Here is a 13,545-nt window from a genome sequence, read left to right as displayed (position 1 = left end):
CAGGTCGCTGAACTCAACCACCTATTAATTTTGAGGTAGACATAGGCAAAAAGGTCAACATAGACCGAAAGGTCAATGTAGGCCAAATTTCTAAAATCCTCAATTTTCATCCAATTAACTTGAAATTTGAAGACCATTTGCATATGACATCGCTGAACTCAACCACCTATTAATTTAGAGGTAAACATAGGCAAAAAGGTCAACATAGACCAAAAGGTCATTGTGCACCAAATTTCTAAAATCCTCAATTTTAATCCAATTAACTTGAAATTTGAAGAACATTTGCATATCAGGTCGGTGAACTCAACCACCTATTAATTTTGAGGTAAACATAGGCAAAAAGGTCAACATAGACCAAATTTCTAAAATCCTCAATTTTCATCCAATTAACTTGAAATTTGAAGATCATTTGCATATGAGGTCGCTGAACTCAACCACCTATTAATTTTAAGGTAAACATAGGCAAAAAGGTCAACATAGACCAAAAGGTCAATGTAGGCCAAATTTCTAAAATCCTCAATTTTAATCCAATTAACTTGAAATTTGAAGAACATTTGCATATCCGGTTGCTGAACTCAACCACCAATTAATTTTGAGTTAAACATAGGCAAAAAGGTCAACATAGACCAAAAGGTCAATGTAGGCCAAATTTCTAAAATCCTCAATTTTCATCCAATTAATTTGAAATTTGAAGAACATTTGCATATCAGGTTGCTGAACTCAACCACCTATTAATTTTGAGGTAAACATAGGCAAAAAGGTCAACATAGACCGAAAGGTCAATGTCGGCCAAATTTCTAAAATCCTCAATTTTAATCCAATTAACTTGAAATTTGAAGAACATTTGCACATCAGGTCGCTGAATTCAAATACCTATTAATTTTGAGGTAAACATAGGCTATATGGTCAAAATAGACCAAAAGGCCAATTTGGGTCAAACTTTCTAAAATCCTCAATTTTTATCTGATTTAATTGAAATTTGAAGAGCATTTTCATGTTAGGTCGCTGAATTCAAACACATTAATTCTGAAGTAAACACAGGCCAAACGGTCAAAATAGGCCAAAAGGTCAAATATGCCAAAAGGCCAATTTGGGAAAATTTTTCTAAATCCTCAATTTTCATTCAATTGAGTTGAAATTTGAAAAGGTATTGCATATAAGGACACTGAATTCAACCACCTATCATTTTTTATGGTCACCATAAGTGAAAAGTTCAACATAGACCAAAAGGTCAACATAAGCCAAATTTCTAAAATCATCAATTTTAATCCAATTGACTTGACATTTGAAGAGCATTTGCATATCAGGTCACTGAATTCACCTATTAGTTTTGAGGTAAACATAAGCCAAAAGGTCAACACAGGCCAAAGGCCAACTTGGACAAAATTTTCTAAAATCCTCAATGTTCATCTGATTGACTTGAAATTTGAAGAGCATTTTCATGTCAGGCTGCTGAATTCAACCACCATTTAATTTTAACGTCAAAAGGTCAACATATGCCTCATTTCTAAAATTGATAGATAGGGCCAAAAACTAAATATATCACGATATCTCAAAACGTTGTGGACGAGTTATGACAAAACAAGGTGGAAGAGTTGGATAGGTGACAAGAACGAGCAGATTGGGTTTTGGTTTGGATCCAGCCCATCAGTGGGATACAAAACGTGACCTGCTCCACCTGGCAGAGGTATGCGCTCTACCGAGTGCATTTCTACTTTGTGCTGTTTTGCCAAGTTGTCACTCTATGAGTGATTTTTCATTTGTCTGTTTGTCAAACTATTTTTGGCCACAGTTTTCAAGCAATCGTTTTGAATTTTTTTAGTGTGTGTGTCGGTGACCGGCCAAGGATAGCAATGCTAAATTTTCGTGAAGATCCCAATCCAGATCCAGATCTGAGAATTTTTTAAGTGATTCTTCACCATTGAGAAGTAGGGTCAAAAACGATATAGTAGTGTATAGCATTATATTTCAAAAATGTATTGGGTCCGATATGTTCTCGTGGATCAGGAATTACGTGGCGGAGGTTTGCGCTTGACCAAGTGCCCTTCTAGTTATATCTCAAATATTATATATATATATATATATATATATATATATATATATATATATATATATGTATGTGTGTGTATATATATATATATATACATATATATATACATATATATATATATACATATATATATATATATATATATACATATATATATACATATATATATATATATATATATATATATATATATATATATATATATATATATATATATACATATACATATATATATATATATATATATACATATATATATATATATATATATATATATATATATATATATATATATTGTTGTGGTTACCAGATTCGCAAACCACCATTCAGGTCCCTTAGGTGAGGTATCTCGGTAAGTGCATGTGTAGTTAGGCCCAAACCCGTTGTCTAGTGGGAATACATGTCATTTATACGTGCTGCGACTCTTCAGGATAGCCGTTTTTCTTTTACTATCTTTATTTTGGACCAATCGCCACCATCACAACAACAACCACCAACCACAACGCCGCTTCACCACAACCGCCATGACCTTTACCGTCACAACTCGCCACCATCGCATCACCGTCATCTCGCGCCACTCATGGGCACCGATGCTGGACTCGTGTAGGGCGCACGTTGAACAGCGTGTACAAAATCACGGATTTTCTGCTTCAAAAACGGATCCAAAACGACACACGCCCACTTTTTGCCGTCCAATCGGTGAGCGAGGGGCGAATTGGCCCCGCCCCCAGGGCGATCGATATATGCAAATTTGTGGATCAAAAAGCCTTCACGCCCACTTTTTCTCGGGCCAATGGGGAGCGAGGTGAAAGGTCAAAGGGAGGGGGTCAAAGGCGAAGTTACGGGGGGATAAAAGGACGGTGTTCGTCAGTCAAAGGAGTGGTAAAAGTCGGAACGAAGGAGTCGCAAGAAGTGAAAGAGTCAGCAGAACGAGAACGAGGGGTCGGAGAGTCGCAAGAGGGAACGAGAGAAGGAGTAGTAAAGGTCGGAACGAGGCGAAGGAGTCGGAACAGAGAGTCAAGACTTCGCGGGCGGTGGAGCTGCTCGTCGTGTGCGTTAAAAGTCGGAACGGAGGGGACGAGCTGTGGAGAGGCGGCGAGGGCGGACGAGGGGGTGCTCGCGTCGTGCAGGGAGCTGCACCCCTGGGAGGCCGACAGCGCGACCTGGCCGAGGTGGAGACGCTCGTCGCATATAATAAAGATCCTCTATGCCCCGAGCATCAGCAACCCCCCTCCTGTTTCCCCCCGCGCTGAGATAGTGCGACCAAGGGGGCCCCGTTCCCACCCCCTGCCAGGCACTGTCCACGAGGCCCGCGGGTTGCGGGGCCATCGCCGCTCCGCGTCTCATCACCAGACGGGTAGGCCCGACCAGGTCTCGGCCCCAGGCCTACCTCATTCTTGAGGGTATTTCTTTTCCTTGGTTTTGGGTATGTGTTGTCGGCGCCGTCTGTGAAGTAGAATTGTATAAGTGTTGCCGTGTGCTCGGTAGTCGGTATTAGCTCTGCACTGTGTTTTCACTTTTATGTTTGCTTTTTGTGTAAATGGAATTGTGTTTTCTTTTTTGTGTGCATTTGGTGGAATTGTATTTGTGTGCTTTCCGTTCGTCGCGAATAAATGTGCTTTATTGTTGAACTGTTTCCCGCTTCGCTTCGTCTTTTCCTCCATTGAATCCCCATCTTGCTTCACGTAAAGGGTTGGTAGTGGGCTGAATACGCCCGATAATTAATCGAACCGTCGAGGTCGACGATAACACCGCTCGGTTATTCTGATAGTACGGAACGGGTCGCTTAAGTGGCCCGTGTCCGAAGTCGACCTGCGGCGAGGTGCGATCGCCCGGTCTACCCTCCGCGTGGGTACTTAGGTAGTTCGAATTTGGCGAGCAACCCTATCCCACGCGGGGGCTGATTGGCTCGATCGCGGTGAGACCGAAAGGTCCACCCGTGACTGGTTCCCGGCGTTAGTCCGAGAGGGTCACGACTGGATTGTCCGTCCGGTGGGCGACGCGCCGCGATTCGAGTTACGTGGCCGTCAGCACGCCGGCGGGCGCGAAGACCGCAACACTGGTGTCAGGAGTGGGATACAAATCCATCGCCCTCCTCGCGGCACTGGTATCGGAGAACAGGAGAACGGGCTCTCCTGTCTCCGGCTAAATTTACGGGAATCGGTCCAGGGGTGAGAGAAGCGACCCCCGATTCCCTCCAAATTACGAGCGAGCAAATTAACCCTTCACGAGAAGCAAGATGGCGTCTCAAGGCGAGCGGGAGCCGGGGGTATTAGAAATGGATGTAGAATGTGTAGAATCCATGGTCCAGGATGGAATCCCCGAGCAGGAAATGTTGATTGTGCAGGAACACGGACTCGCCCAACTGAACCCAGGGCCCGAGGTGGGTGCGGCAGCGGCCGCAGTGTATGACACCTCCCCCCCCCTCTCCACCAAGACCCTTCCCCAACCCCTGCCGAAACGGCTCACTTGAGTGCATCCGACATGGCCCAGCTATTCACCATGCTGGCGGCAATGAACGAAAGGATGAATGCGAAAATGATCGAAAAAATGGATGCGAATATGAAGAACGAAATGAAAGGCATGAACGAAAAGATGGATGCGAATACACAAAAAATGGATGAAAAGATGGATACAAATACAAATGAAGTGAAAACGACGATGGATGCGAATACACAACAAATAAACGAAAAGATGGATACAAAAATGAACGGAATGGAAACAAACATGAAAGAAGAAATAAAAGAGCTGCGGGGTGAGACGCAGAACATGGGCCGATGCCTGCAGGCGGGCATGAAGGCCGTGACCAGGGAGCTGGGAATGGCGACTTCACGTGTGGGAGCAAACGAGCTGGGTGGGGGTGCAACGGCTGACAGGCCCGCGGTGGAGGCGGGTGAAAAAATAATTCGTGGAACGTGTTGGGCGAGGGTCGTGACTATGACCGAAAGGGAAAAATTAAATGGGGAGACCAAAACGTGTGAGACGAGACACGAGGTGACGACAACGGAAATAATAGTTGAGACAAGGGAGGTAAAGGGTGAAGAGTTGGCAGAGACACGGGAGATGGGAACGATAGAGGGAAGACTACACGATGAAGACGGGGTAAGTGACGCGCACGCACACACGGAGGTAGTGGAGGACAATGGGGTTGAGCTCGCGGAGCGTGCAGGGACCCGGTGCGAGCACCTGGATGGCCTCCTCCAGGAACGAGGGGAGGGAGTATGCCCCCTTGAGGCGAGTCACGACCAGGTGAGTTCGGTCGTGCGTTGCGAGGTTGAGAGGACGGGTGCTGTGGACAGGTGCTTGGAGAGCTTGGGGGGTATAGAGGCCCCGGAGACCCTTGTGGGGACACGAATCCCCAGTGTGGTTGTCCCTGTGTGTGTGGTGCAAGGTGTGAGTGCGTCCCCGTGTGTGGAAGCGACCCCGTGTGTGAGTGGTGTGGTGGCGATGGTGCCGGAGTACGTGCTTCCCAGCACGCCGTGTGTGGATGAGGCACGGAGTATGAGTGAGGAACCGCGGGTGAGTGCCCCCGCGTGTGTGGATGAGGCACCGCGGTGTGCCCCGCGTGTATGAGTGAGGGACGTTGTGTGGAAGAGACCGCGTGTGTGAGTGTCGCCGTGTGTATGAGTGAGGTACCGCGGGTGAGTGCCCCCGCGTGTATGAGTGAGGCACGGTGTGTGGATGAGGCACAGCGGTTGAGTGCCCTCGCGTGTGTGGGTGAGGCACCGCGGGTGAGTGCCCCCGCGCGAGTGAATGGAGCACCACGTGTGAGTAGTATGGTTTGTGTGAGTAGTGAGGCACGTGTGAGTGAACGGCCGTGTGCAAGGTCGCTGTGTGCCAGGGAGACCGTGTGTGTGAGAGAGCGGTATGTGAGGGAGATGTCGGTTGGCATGCGGGAGCACGCAGCCGCGTCTCCCCGTGTGAATGTGATGGTGTGGACTGTGTGCGTCGTAACACGCAGGTGTGCGTGGGTTGAATGGAGACGACGACGGCGACAGAGGAGAGAAAGCCGAGTAGCGGCTGTGGTTGTTTCGAGGACCGTGCCGGGTTCACCCAGCAGTGAGCACGCGGTTCGTGCTGTGCAACGCACGAGACCGCCACGTGCTCGCTTGCGAGAGTGAAGTCCCGGTCCGGAAACGCACGCGGTGGATTTGCCGATCCCGCGGACGGACAAAGTTTAGGCAGGTAAATGGATTTGGACCGGACGGGTTCTCCACGCGATCGTGTGTGTTCAGCTCCAACGGGCAAAGCACATGTGTTCGCGTGGGGAACCCCTCGAGACGTGGGGCTTGTGTTTTTTTTTTATGCGCACGGTGACGTCATGGCTGCACGTGGGGTTGGAATCCGGCAGGAGGGGTATCTCTGCCGGATGGTAGCGTCCAAGGAGGGACGAGGAACACGTGCAGCTGCATGACGTCACGGCCAGGTGCAAAGTGCGCGAGCTCTGAGTTGCCGCGCAGGTGCTGCGCATGGAAAAGGAAAAAGCAAGCCTCACTTTCGGGTGCACAGGATTCCTGGGAAAGGGGTGGAAGACCCCCTTATCCTGGGCACAGGATGGAAACTAGTTAGGGGGAAGGGTTAGCTTAGCTAGACCGACTTCATGGGGCAGGGGTAAGTCCTCATGGAGTCCGTGGAATGGATTAGTTAGAGGGATTTAGATGAGCTTTAGGTTGGGAAATAAAATGATTTATTTGGAGACCGTGACAGACTTGTGGATGTGTAGCGGGGACGTAGTTTAGCTACGTAGGTTAAATGGAACGTGCTATAGCTTAAGGGACGACGTGGGAGCACGAGTTAGTTAGGGGATGTAGTTAGAAGGATGGTAGAGTTCAGTGGTGTGTGTGTTGAAGAGTTGGTGAGTTGTGAGGTGAGTACATGGTGAGTGAGGTGGAAGCATGTGCTTGGTGAGTGAGTGAGGCCAGCGGGTCTGTGTGTGTGGAGTGAATGGGGAATGCATGGTGCGATGAGTGATTGGGGGGAGGAGTGACTCCCGCCCAAGGGACCCCGGGGTCAGTGTAGAGTGAGTTAGGGGGTTAGTCAAATTGAAAAATGGAGGTCGTTTTGCTGTTGGTGGGAAAGTAGGCTCGAGACCCATTTGGAGGGGTGCAGGAGCCCTGTTGACGGGCTTGGGAGCGTGGCTGCGAAAGGTGAGTATCGCTGAGTGGGTACCCCGGGCACCAGGCTAGTCGGCCGCGGTAGGCCATGGGCCCATGGGGGGCCGGGATAGAGTAGTGGGCACGGGTGCGCCTGCTTGGTGCGGGGGCCCGGGGCGCCATTAGCCGCGTGGGCAGTGCAGTGGGCACGGGTGACCCTCGGAAAGGGGCCCGGGAGGCCGGCCTGCCACGTGTGCGTTTCAGGGGAGGTGCCATGGGGGGCACTCCCCGGTGTTAGGGAGCTGGTAGGCTCGGAGGCAGTGTAGTGCCCGGGGGTGCCATAGCGGGAGAATCGGCAGAGGGTCGTGCCTGCCAAAGTGAGCCACGTGTCCCAGCCAGGAGACCGTGTGAGGGCACGGAGAGAAAATTGGGGGGCGAGGCCCGAAATTGTGAGGACACCAACACAGGCGACGGGAATCTGGGTTGTTAGAACCAATCGGTAAGCGAGAGGCGCTTGTTGAAAGCCCCGGGGTAGTTTAACTGTTAAATGGTTAGGGTAGATTAGGAGATGTACCCCTCCGCACCATCCATCCCCTTGCTCTCGTTGTGGGCCGCTGGACCCACTTTTGGTTAGATCGCCGAACTCTGGGGAGGCCATTCTGAGGCTTCGTTGGGCCTCGACACAGGACGCTAGCTCTCCCTTATTCCCCTCCGGGAAGGGAACGTAGGGGTTGGGAGTAGGCTAGGTAACAGGATAGGTTAGCCGAACAAAGACGATAAAGGGGGTTAGGGGACGATTTATAGTGGGGGAGTAAAAATAAAAACAACAAAAAAAAAAAAAATTAAGTGGGGGCTAAATTGGTTTTTCACAAATTAAGGGAGTGGGTATGTACAGTGACAGGCAAAGGCGATAGGTTGGGAGGGAGACAGGTAGGTAGGTCCGAGCCCGCCTTCCAAGTGGCCAGCACCACCGCACTCCCTCCACCAACCTCCACTGAACGGCAAAGGCTGGCCAACTTCATCGGCTGGCCGTGTTTTGCTGCAAGGCAGAGGCCGGCTAACTTCATCGGCAGCTGTTGTTGTGCTGCAAGGCCTGTGCCGGCCAGTTCATCTGCTGGCTGTTTTTCTTCAAGGCCTGTGCCGGCCAGTACATCTGCGGGCTGTGTTTGCCGGCAGCGGCCTTCTTCTGCGGGCTGTGTTTGCCTGCTCACCTTTGCCATGCCATGCCCACTGCCCATGTTCACCAGCCCCGTTCAATTTTGCTTTGCCCCCCCCCCTGTTCATTTCCATGTGCGCCAGGATCGTAAAAGCAACAGTTTGCAAGCTGCAAGAACTGCCCTGTTGGCAGCTACAACACGGGCCTGCAGTGGCGGCCCGTGCACCGTGTTTGTGTTCATGCATCCATTCGTTGTGCTCATTGCGTGTGCCACTTGAGCTGGCACGGAGACTGCGTTGTGCAGCCCAAGCACCGTTGTGGTTCACTGAGTTCAGTTCAAAAGGGAAGGCCTTGGACTGCGTGTGAGCAGCCAGCCACGTTCCCTGTCACCTGCATTGTTTTGAGCCAGAGACTGCATGTGGGCAGCCTGGCTCCCTGCTAACTGCCTTTCTTTGCAGAGTTCAATGATCCTGGGCCATGGTTTAGTGTAAAATTTGTAAGTTAAGGTAAGATGTACTGTAAATATGAGTGCGCCCCTGGCATGTCTGTCTAGCGCCGGCAATTTTATTTAAGTCGTCCGTGTGAGTGAGTTTGTTTAGGTAGTTACGCAGCCCTCAGGTTATTTATTTTGGGGACACGAATACCATGAATGTCGCACTCAGGGATCCGTAGGTAAAGTGTACTAGGGGAAAACTACACATGATGGCACACGAAAATTTGACGACTCGGGACGAGTCTGTAAAAAGGGAAGGGGTAGTGTTGTGGTTACCAGATTCGCAAACCACCATTCAGGTCCCTTAGGTGAGGTATCTCGGTAAGTGCATGTGTAGTTAGGCCCAAACCCGTTGTCTAGTGGGAATACATGTCATTTATACGTGCTGCGACTCTTCAGGATAGCCGTTTTTCTTTTACTATCTTTATTTTGGACCAATCGCCACCATCACAACAACAACCACCAACCACAACGCCGCTTCACCACAACCGCCATGACCTTTACCGTCACAACTCGCCACCATCGCATCACCGTCATCTCGCGCCACTCATGGGCACCGATGCTGGACTCGTGTAGGGCGCACGTTGAACAGCGTGTACAAAATCACGGATTTTCTGCTTCAAAAACGGATCCAAAACGACACACGCCCACTTTTTGCCGTCCAATCGGTGAGCGAGGGGCGAATTGGCCCCGCCCCCAGGGCGATCGATATATGCAAATTTGTGGATCAAAAAGCCTTCACGCCCACTTTTTCTCGGGCCAATGGGGAGCGAGGTGAAAGGTCAAAGGGAGGGGGTCAAAGGCGAAGTTACGGGAGGATAAAAGGACGGTGTTCGTCAGTCAAAGGAGTGGTAAAAGTCGGAACGAAGGAGTCGCAAGAAGTGAAAGAGTCAGCAGAACGAGAACGAGGGGTCGGAGAGTCGCAAGAGGGAACGAGAGAAGGAGTAGTAAAGGTCGGAACGAGGCGAAGGAGTCGGAACAGAGAGTCAAGACTTCGCGGGCGGTGGAGCTGCTCGTCGTGTGCGTTAAAAGTCGGAACGGAGGGGACGAGCTGTGGAGAGGCGGCGAGGGCGGACGAGGGGGTGCTCGCGTCGTGCAGGGAGCTGCACCCCTGGGAGGCCGACAGCGCGACCTGGCCGAGGTGGAGACGCTCGTCGCATATAATAAAGATCCTCTATGCCCCGAGCATCAGCAACCCCCCTCCTGTTTCCCCCCGCGCTGAGATAGTGCGACCAAGGGGGCCCCGTTCCCACCCCCTGCCAGGCACTGTCCACGAGGCCCGCGGGTTGCGGGGCCATCGCCGCTCCGCGTCTCATCACCAGACGGGTAGGCCCGACCAGGTCTCGGCCCCAGGCCTACCTCATTCTTGAGGGTATTTCTTTTCCTTGGTTTTGGGTATGTGTTGTCGGCGCCGTCTGTGAAGTAGAATTGTGTAAGTGTTGCCGTGTGCTCGGTAGTCGGTATTAGCTCTGCACTGTGTTTTCACTTTTATGTTTGCTTTTTGTGTAAATGGAATTGTGTTTTCTTTTTTGTGTGCATTTGGTGGAATTGTATTTGTGTGCTTTCCGTTCGTCGCGAATAAATGTGCTTTATTGTTGAACTGTTTCCCGCTTCGCTTCGTCTTTTCCTCCATTGAATCCCCATCTTGCTTCACGTAAAGGGTTGGTAGTGGGCTGAATACGCCCGATAATTAATCGAACCGTCGAGGTCGACGATAACACCGCTCGGTTATTCTGATAGTACGGAACGGGTCGCTTAAGTGGCCCGTGTCCGAAGTCGACCTGCGGCGAGGTGCGATCGCCCGGTCTACCCTCCGCGTGGGTACTTAGGTAGTTCGAATTTGGCGAGCAACCCTATCCCACGCGGGGGCTGATTGGCTCGATCGCGGTGAGACCGAAAGGTCCACCCGTGACTGGTTCCCGGCGTTAGTCCGAGAGGGTCACGACTGGATTGTCCGTCCGGTGGGCGACGCGCCGCGATTCGAGTTACGTGGCCGTCAGCACGCCGGCGGGCGCGAAGACCGCAACAATATATATATATATACATATATATATATATACATATATATATACATATATATATATATATACATATATATATATATATATACATATATATATATATATACATATATATATATATATATATATATATATATATATATATATATATTGTTGTGGTTACCAGATTCGCAAACCACCATTCAGGTCCCTTAGGTGAGGTATCTCGGTAAGTGCATGTGTAGTTAGGCCCAAACCCGTTGTCTAGTGGGAATACATGTCATTTATACGTGCTGCGACTCTTCAGGATAGCCGTTTTTCTTTTACTATCTTTATTTTGGACCAATCGCCACCATCACAACCACAACAACAACCACCAACCACAACGCCGCTTCACCACAACCGCCATGACCTTTACCGTCACAACTCGCCACCATCACAACCACAACAACAACCACCAACCACAACGCCGCTTCACCACAACCGCCATGACCTTTACCGTCGCAACTCGCCACCATCGCATCACCGTCATCTCGCGCCACTCATGGGCACCGATGCTGGACTCGTGTAGGGCGCACGTTGAACAGCGTGTACAAAATCACGGATTTTCTGCTTCAAAAACGGATCCAAAACGACACACGCCCACTTTTTGCCGTCCAATCGGTGAGCGAGGGGCGAATTGGCCCCACCCCCAGGGCGATCGATATATGCAAATTTGTGGATCAAAAAGCCTTCACGCCCACTTTTTCTCGGGCCAATGGGGAGCGGGGTGAAAGGTCAAAGGGAGGGGGTCAAAGGCGAAGTTACGGGGGGATAAAAAGGACGGTGTTCGTCAGTCAAAGAAGTCGTAAAGGTCGGAACGAGGCGAAGGAGTCGGAACAGAGAGTCAAGACTTCGCGGGCGGTGGAGCTGCTCGTCGTGTGCGTTGGAGTCGGAACGGAGGGGACGGAGCTGTGGAAAGGCGGCGACACCAGACGAGGGGGTGCTCGCGTCGTGCAGGAAGCTGCACCCGAGGGAGGCCGACAGCGCGACCTGGCCGAGGTGGAGACGCTCGTCGCACATAATAAAGATCCTCTATACCCCGAGCATCAGCAACCCCCTCCTGTTTCCCCCCGCGCTGAGATAGTGCGACCAAGGGGGCCCCGTTCCCACCCCCTGCCAGGCACTGTCCACGAGGCCCGCGGGTTGCGGGGCCATCGCCGCTCCGCGTCTCATCACCAGACGGGTAGGCCCGACCCGGTCTCGGCCTCAGGCCTACCCCATTCTTGAGGGTATTTCTTTTCCTTGGTTTTGGGTATGTGTTGTCGGCGCCGTCTGTGAAGTAGAATTGTATAAGTGTTGCCGTGTGCTCGGTAGTCGGTATTAGCTCTGCACTGTGTTTTCACTTTTATGTTTGCTTTTTGTGTAAATGGAATTGTGTTTTCTTTTGTGTGCATTTGGTGGAATTGTATTTGTGTGCTTCCCGTGTGCCGAGAATAAACGTGCTTTATTGTTGAACTGTTTCCCGCTTCGCTTCGTCTTTTTCCCCATTGAACCCCCATCTTGCTTCACGTAAAGGGTTGGTAGTGGGCTGAGTACGCCCGATAATTAATCGAACCGTCGAGGTCGACGATAACACCGCTCGGTTATTCTGATAGTACGGAACGGGTCGCTTAAGTGGCCCGTGTCCGAAGTCGACCTGCGGCGAGGTGCGATCGCCCGGTCTACCCTCCGCGTGGGTACTTAGGTAGTTCGAATTTGGCGAGCAACCCTATCCCACGCGGGGGCTGATTGGCTCGATCGCGGTGAGACCGAAAGGTCCACCCGTGACTGGTTCCCGGCGTTAGTCCGAGAGGGTCACGACTGGATTGTCCGTCCGGTGGGCGACGTGCCGCGATTCGAGTTACGTGGCCGTCGCACGCCGGCGGGCGCGAAGACCGCAACAATATATATATTGTTGTGGGCCAGGGGTCGAATGAGAAGACCACTAGGGGGAAAGCTATCTCGGCTCCCACCAGACTCCCTGGAATTGTAGGCCGTTGCACACGGATAATTCCGTGATGTGGTGAGTTGCTTAACTGACCGTGGATGCCAATAACTCAACCACATGACTTAGGGTCCTCTGTCTAGTTAATCCGGTTACCTAAAAATAACCACATGATATAATTACTGGGGAACACGCCCTCGGTACGCCTTGTCCGAACCGGATCACTCGACCGGACCGGATCACTTTACCGGATCAGATGCAGCCGAGCGACACTGCCAAGGACGTACCGGCTAAAAGGAACAGATCGTTAGGATTAAAACCCTGGCTAATCTAGGATTCGGACCATGCTTGACCAATGAAGGAAAAGACAAAAACTAGCATGGAACATTTCTAAAAACAATTTATTAGCAATGGGGTGAGGAAAGGTATGTGGAATGATGAATAGATTTGTTGAGGTGTGCAAGCAGAGATAGGGAAGAAAGGTGTGGTGTGGTAATAAACAAGCAACTGATGAAAGCGGACGCAGAGCAGACCTAACCCGAAACTAATAACAATAATAATGATAATAATAATAATAATAATAATAATAATAATCTTCTGCAGGCTTACTTATATAGACAGGCGCCTAGACACACAAACACACAAACATACACACACACACACACACACACACACACACACACACACACACACACACACAGACACAGAAAACCCGATGAAGAGGAGGTATTGCAGCAAGACAGGGGAGGAGTTAAGGCTACGGTCTCTCGGTACCTTTGTATAAATG

The sequence above is a fragment of the Eptatretus burgeri genome, chromosome 12, assembly GCF_056783735.1.
Source record: "Eptatretus burgeri isolate ZD-2024b chromosome 12, Ebu_testis_v1, whole genome shotgun sequence".
Classification (NCBI taxonomy): Eukaryota; Metazoa; Chordata; class Myxini; order Myxiniformes; family Myxinidae; genus Eptatretus; species Eptatretus burgeri.
The sequence above is the reverse complement of the archived record's forward strand: the minus strand, read 5'-3'. Positions refer to the sequence as shown.